The sequence below is a fragment of the Teleopsis dalmanni genome, chromosome 1 (genome assembly GCF_002237135.1).
Source record: "Teleopsis dalmanni isolate 2A chromosome 1, ASM223713v2, whole genome shotgun sequence".
NCBI lineage: Eukaryota > Metazoa > Arthropoda > Insecta > Diptera > Diopsidae > Teleopsis > Teleopsis dalmanni.
This window is the reverse complement of record NC_051846.1, coordinates 164476558-164484612: the sequence shown is the minus strand read 5'-3', so window position 1 is coordinate 164484612 and position 8055 is coordinate 164476558.

Below are 8055 nucleotides of genomic sequence, written 5' to 3'. Positions count from 1 at the left end.
ATATGTGGGAATAATTTAATCTCAATTCAAGCTCAGATTGAGGTCTTGCAACCATAAATATGCACAGAATATTAATACAAAAACAATTTTTTTGTATTACTTGTTTTATTTTGTTATATTTAGTAAAGAGGAAAACTGTTATAGAGTTTAGAGTTCGGATGTTTATCTAAAAGTTGTGAATTACTTTATATAACTTTTTGTACTTTGTCTAATAAACTATGGAAAACCTATACGTAGTTACTTGTGATAGCTTGTGATTATTTATCTTCAATAAAGCATTTAAGTTGCTTTAATAAGCATAAAAATAGTATTTAATATTAATATCAAATATTATTACTTTAATATTTTTTTATATATTATATGAATTTATATATCCTATTATAAAGCGGTTTTTCAAACAGTAGTGAACAACAACAACAAAAATTCATTTTTTATTATTTCAATTAATTGAATTTTTGCTTAATCATACAACTGTATCGAGTATGGCCAATCATCAGTGATCTTGAAAATATTTTTTGTATTTAATTATTAGTAAATAATTTTTTTGTGACTAAAAGTATTATAGATTGAACTTGTGCTCTGCCAAATTTAAAGCTCAAAGTCAGCGCACCTTAACCAACTGACCCAAAGCCTTACTTGACTTTTATGTTCGCATATTTTTCTGGAGTTTTGTTACTTTGCTGTAAAAGTTTTGTTAACAAATTCATGAAATTACTTAATTGAATTATTTAATTAATTAATTATATTTTTAATTTTAATTGTTAAATTTCAATACTATCCTATTATTAAATTTCTATATTGTAGTATTTAATTGAATGTGACTGATTACATTCATTGAGTATTTAAACAAAAATATGTTTCAAAATTTTATATCGATTTTAGGTAAATTCTATAAATTAATAAATTTTTTTATTATTATAACAAAACTTAAATATTTTCATGAAATTTATTTAAATTGTTACAAATTCTTGATAGAAATGTTCTCTCATTCAGATGTCAAGAGAAAAAATTAAAGTTTTATTATTAAATAAAGAACTGTTAATTGTATTAACTTTTTTGAAAAAGTAATTTTATTTTTATCTCAAAAGTTTTTTGTTACTTTAGTTAAAATAGTTTTGAAAATGTTGATGTGTAATTACACAAGGTTTTCCCTCTACAGTAAAAAAAAGTTTATAGTTTTAATGAAACTTTTAAAAGTGGCACTTTTAACAATATTTTTGTGCTTGTATATTCCATTCAAACAGATAGGTATAGATAAGTAGATATAAATATTTATTCACTATTTTATTTAAATTTAAACAAAGTTTATTGTTCAGACTTCTAAGTGTAGCAGATACTATTTATATTTAGTAAAAATTATTAAATGTTTTTTTTTCTTTAAATAAATTTAAATGCATCAAAGAAGCTTTGTATGTACATACATATGTTTTATGTATGATTCTACCATAGAATTATGAGAAAAACACAATATCGATACATGTTAAAATAGCACTCGATGCTTTTTATTTAATATATATTCTACTAATTATAATTAATTATAATTAATGCAAATTAAATTATTCATATTTATTTACATAATTATATTTAAATATTCATTTAATCGAATATCCAAGAATTGTTTAAAGTATTTGAGTAGAGTAGAGTTCAAATCGAAATATAATTATAGGTAAATTAGCAATATCTTTCAAATGAGATCAGATTCTTTCAGATCACAACAAATATATGATTTAATGCACATAAGTATGGCGGAATACCATAAAGTTAATAATTGATTAGTAGAAGAACTGCCTAACCAATGATATCAATGTATTTGGTATCAACTAGCGATAGCAAGCCACTGATTGAGTTTTCTGGAAATGGCTACTGGATACAGCTTAGAATGACTTATGTCTGTAATGCAATGCCATAAGTCCCTTTATTTAAGTTGAGATGCTAAAGTCTGGTAGTTATGAAACCACCATTTTCTTGTCGCGGCAAAATCAATCAGACTTCTTTTATCATTTGTTTATATATGAAAGCTAAACTTTCCTACAATAGGACTAAAGAGACGTTATTTACGTAGGTTTGCGTATATGTCACCTACCACCATTTTGATGTTATGATAAGAACAACGTTCATATTCTTGTTCAAGCTGTTTATAGAAAGTTGTTGTTAGGGAATTCAGCAAGCTTTTTGTTGATTGGTGTAAAGCACCAAGTTTCTCAGCCTTCGACTTACAGTCAACCTGACTCCTAATTAGTGATTCGTTGCATTGCAGTTATATTAGTGACTTAATGATTATAATATTATGAAGTAATGTGTTCTTTAAAAGCATCTCTGTTCCAACCTTCATTACCTTCTTTGTAAAGAGTTCCCACAAGTCAGGAGCTTATATTTCTTATAGCCCTTATTTGTGTAGTCAACTCTATGCGGTATCTTTATCACAAGGTTTCCTCTTTGTTTTCATTGGAGCCATGTTTTATATAGTGGATTCCAAGCGCGACGCTAATTCATATATCCATTAGTAAGATTTTGTTACACACACTAGTTCACTAAGCACGGATACTTGAAGCTATTCAAAGAAGCTATGAGTGGAGGTTGTGTATTAATTTGAAGAAAACAATAACAAATATTGCGCTGATGTTTACCAAGTTAAATGCGATCAGATACTTCATTTTGTAGGTTCAGTTCCCCTCTTCTTCCTACATTGACTTTATATGTATTGTTAATAAAAAATATATCAAATACAATATATATATTTTAAAGAAACTTATATTTCGGAAATAAACCCTAAACAGTCAAATTAACTATCATTGGTTGGTAGACTGTCTGTTGCGGAATATTTAACCAGAGTAATTTTTTTTCACTTCACAGATCACTGTAAAATGAATAATTAAAAAAATTAACGAAGATTATTTTATTAATATTAGGTGAGTGCTATCAATTAATATATAACAATAAATATGTTTAATGATAATCATATTTACTATACATAAAATTTGTTTTGTGCAGAGAGGAAGTTTAAAAATGCTTAATACATCGCCAGTATGTCATCACGAGAGTTGTGTGGCCGATTTACACACACTAAAACCTATCCCACTCGTTTACCAGAGGGGGTATGCCCGCCTAAGTAGATAAGCATAATATACTATTATCTATTAAAAATTTGATTATAAACTCCAAAACACAATACTATACAATATTATACTATACAATATTAAAGAAGAGAACGTAAATCTTTTGTGATCTTACTAATTATGCTAAGATAACAACTGTGTATATAATTTTGATTATTAAAAAAAGATTTATTAAATTGAATTTTAATGTCCGTTTTAATGAAAGAAACTAAATTCTTAATATAAACTATTGTTTTCATTAGAGCAGTATTTCGGAAATTTTATTTTTTTATTAATTAATTGAATTTTTCGCTGACTATACAGCTGCTTCAAGTCACCAAATACCCATCATCAGTGGTCTTGGAATTATTTCTTATATTTAATTTCTCGTAAATAATTTTTTGAGACTGCAAATACCAAGGGTTGAACTTTATATATTTCAAAAATATATTTATAATATTTATATATATCAGTATTATTTTAGTTTAGCAATAGTAATGTAACAATATAATTTTAAAATTATGTTGTATACTAAAATTTTATTATTTAAATCAAAAACACAAAACTGAATATTTGAACATAAATGACAGTAAACTATTGATATAATTAGATTTTATTGAATAAAATTTTATAGTTTACCGCAATTTAAAATTAAAATTTAAAGCAACACTACAATATTTGTGTGAATTTAAGCCAAATTTGTTGCATTGTAATTAGCCAATAATTTGTAAATAAAATACGCTCAATTAAATTTGTTACAAATGTTGTCTATCAATTAGGCTAACTTAATTAAAACATTTTGCCTGCATCAAAATATTTTCCGGTTTTTCTGCACTTAAATTTATTTCCTTATTGCGATTCATGACAGGAAATAAATTGGTTTGGTCTGCTTTAGGTTTAGGTTCGATTTGGTTTGGCTCGATGGGAGCGCAAAAGCATCGCATAATTTACTTACCCAAATAACCAATCAGCCCCATATAAAACTCAAGGGAGATACCGACGAGCCGACGAACCGACAATGTAGTTTGTCCTGTAGTGTTTGGGCTTTTAAAAAGTTTGTTGTTGTTTGTATTTATGGAAGTATCCCTTTGCGTAAAATCCAATGTGACGTTCAATGAATTGCATACGGACTATTGTATTTTGTTACTGGTTTAAATATTACTTAAATTTATGTTTAGCCGCTTTTTATAAGAAGTCTATTGTGTATTGAATTAATTAAAATTGAATTTATAATTGAAACTTAGATGCTGAAAGAAAATGAAAATCAATTTTAGATTTTAAATGAAAATAAAATAACTGTGCAGTTTATCATATTAGTAATTGTTTTTATATATTTTTAATTTTATTTTCTATTATAATTAATTTCATAATAAAAAAGAATAATATTTAAATTATATATAAGAACCACTTAAAAATCTTCACAATGAAATGGATAAAGATTGGAAAAAACAGGTAATGTTATGGTTTAACCTGTTGTAAACGGACGGACGGTTGTTATAATCATAATGTATTATAATCTTAAATTTAGAAATGCAATTATTGCACTTATTATTTAAAATGCAATTAATTTAGAAAAGTTCAAATAAAGAGTATCCAAACAAGTCGATTAATCTAATGTTACTTAAAGTTGTTACATCTACCTTTAAGACATTATTACTTTTTTTACTTAATAGAGAGGTTTCGAATAGAGGTGAACTACAACAACAAAAATTATTTTTATATTATTGTAATTAATTGAATTTTTGACTAACCATACGGCTGTTTCGAGTATTGCCAAAGACTCATCATCAGTGGTCTTGGAATTACTTATTATATTTAATCATTCTTAAAAAATTTTTTTGAAACTGCAAGTACCAGGGAATGAACTTGTGCCCTGTCAAATTTGAAGCTCAGAGTCAATGTTCATTAGCCAATTGAAGCTCAGAGTCAATGTTCATTAACCAATTGGCCCAAAGCGGTACTTGGTTTGCATGTTCTGGAGTTTTATTTTAGTCATATGTAATACTTTTATCAATATATTAATTAACTTTCATATTTTAAATTTAATAAAAATTTACGCTATAATTTATTGAAGTGAAGGTATTTGAAATATTTTTGTTTATAAAGAGTTTTGTATAGAATTCAATTTAAATTTGAAATATTTATTCAAACTTTTATTAACTTTTACATCCTAAATATTATGTAAACTCATACAAAACTATAAATATATTAAGCTATTTTAAATAATTTTTATAATAATATTTAATTTAATATTATTGAATTAAATTTTAAATTAAAATAATTAACAATAATTTTTAATTACTTTAACATCTTCAATATTATTTAAATTCATACCAGAATATAAATATATTAGGTTATTTCAAATAATTTTTTTTTACAAAAATTAGTTAAATTTATATTTAAAATATTCACAATATTTTAAAAAACTTAAACATCTCTAATATTATAATATTACTTAAATTCATATCCATATATTATATATTATATATATATATATATATATATATATTAGGTTATTTCATATAATTTTTTTTACCAAAATTGAATTGATTATTTCTGAATTAAATTTAAAATTAAAATATTTGAATATATTTTTAATTATTTTAACATCTTAAATATTATTTAAATTCATACCAGAATATAAATATATTAGGCTATTTCAAATAATTTATTTTGCCAAAATTTAATTCATTATTTCTGAGTTAAATTTTAATTTAAAATATTTAACAATATTTTTATTAGCTTCTACATCTAATGTATTATAATATAAATTCTTATCATAAATGAGACTATTAAAAATAATTCTTTTTGCCAAAATTTAAATCATTATTACAGCATTTAATTTGAATTAAATATATTTATCAATATTTTTATTAACTTCGATATCTTTAATATTATTTAAATTCATAATATGTCGTAGATAAATGAAGCTATTTTAAATTATCTTTTTTGTTAGAAAATTATTACTTAGCTCAATCTAAATTTGATATATCTATAAACATTTTTACTAACTTCTACGTCTTATAGAACAAAATATTTAACTCCCTGAGGAGTCTTAACAAATGAAATGCAAAATTTGCAAATTTGTACATTTTTACTTTTATTATACGTTACACATTGCATCTTATATTAAATTACAAAATTTAATTAAATATCAAATATGTAAGTCTGAATTTTTGCTTAAATTTATTCTGAATTCATTTGAAATTTATATGAAAATTTATCTTACATTGAAGATGTTTTGTTGTTGTTGTTATTGTTGTTTTTTGGTTTTAAATTCCTTTAAAAATTCATAAAAATTACTAAACAAAATGTTGATTGCATTTTTATGTAATTTCATTGATTTTCATCACAAAAAAAGTGTAATAAAAATAAAGTAAACATGTTTATTGATTAATGTGGTTCCCCTTGGCGCATACGTAAGCTTAAATGAGCACATTTCAAATATCACTCATACGCACCGCATGGCACAAGTTCATAAACAGAAATCGCAGCCATTATTATTATTTAAATTATGGCAAAAAAGCAAAAGCAAAAGCAAACGCAACACGCCACGATGAAAGCAAGGAAAGCAGAGGAAAATATGGAAAATATGGAAAATTGGTTAAATGCGTAAAATAGCACGTGTAAAGGAAGTAGCAATGTGCTATTTGCTTGTTCTTATTTTGGTCCGCTCGTCGTTTTTTTTCTGCTAGTTGTTTTTTTCTGCTCGCAGATCATGTTGCGGGTGGATAAAGTAGCAACAGCAAAAATCCAAGAAAATATGTTAAAATTTTATGATATAAAATAATTACAAACTCGCTACGGGAGTTGGTGTGATTTTCAAAGCAGACCTCAGCAAAAATTGCAAGTATCATATATATACTTTCGCTTTCGCTTTCGCTCTCGGTTTTTATTTTATATATATGTATTTAGTATGTGTTGACTTGAATTGGTTTATTTTGAAGTTCTAAAGCACAGCAGCAGTTGTTTTAAGATACTCCTCACTATGGCGAGTAACGTATCGTGTTAATAACAACTGTAGGAGTGTGAAGTGTGGGAAGTTGTAAAGTAAGCTGAAGTCTTAAATGCATTTAATAGACTTTTTTAATGTCAAGCAGTGCCTTCTCCCACAGACACTCGAACATATGTCAAATGATATTGTCGCTGTTACATTTACGATGAGACTGTTTTTATTTTTATCGCTGCTCTGAGATAAATTAATGTGTTGGTTATAAAAATATAAGATTAAGTTATAAAATTATGTCAAGCAGTTAAGACGCTTAACTTATTAGGTTAAGAGAACTTCTTAAAGCATAAAAATGCCATTCAAGTTATGTTATGTTATTGGTGAATGCATTTGTATATTTTGTTTCGGACGTGAATTTTAAGAGCTTAAGGGTTCATTAATATAAATAGGGAAATATGATATTTAATGAGTATTCTCACAGATAAATACAGTATTATTAAATAATTTTAAAGAAATTGTTGCATTAAATAGTAATTAATTACAGTAGTCGTCCAGTATAACGAACGCTCGATATTACGAATTTTCGATATAACGAACACCCAAAATATTTACATTGATTGTTCTATATAACGAACGAAAAAAAAATTCTGCTCCATATTACGAACAAAAAATTTTTTGTTTCTTATTCGTTTTTGTTTTATACAAATTATGCTTTTGAATATAATTTTACTATAAAACTAGCATTATTCAGCTTAGAATATGCATGTAAGTGTTGGGCTAATATTTTGTCATTTAATTCTATTGAGTTCGATGAAGAGGACGATATACCTTTGGTTCAGCTTATACCACGAACGAATGATAATGTAACTGAAACAACCATTACATTACTTCAAAATGTTTTTCCTAATGTAAGAAAGAATATTATGCTTAAATATCCTATATTATATTTTCAATTTTATTGTTAGTGTGACATTAGTACATACGAAGTTAATAAATGGAATAATGCTGATA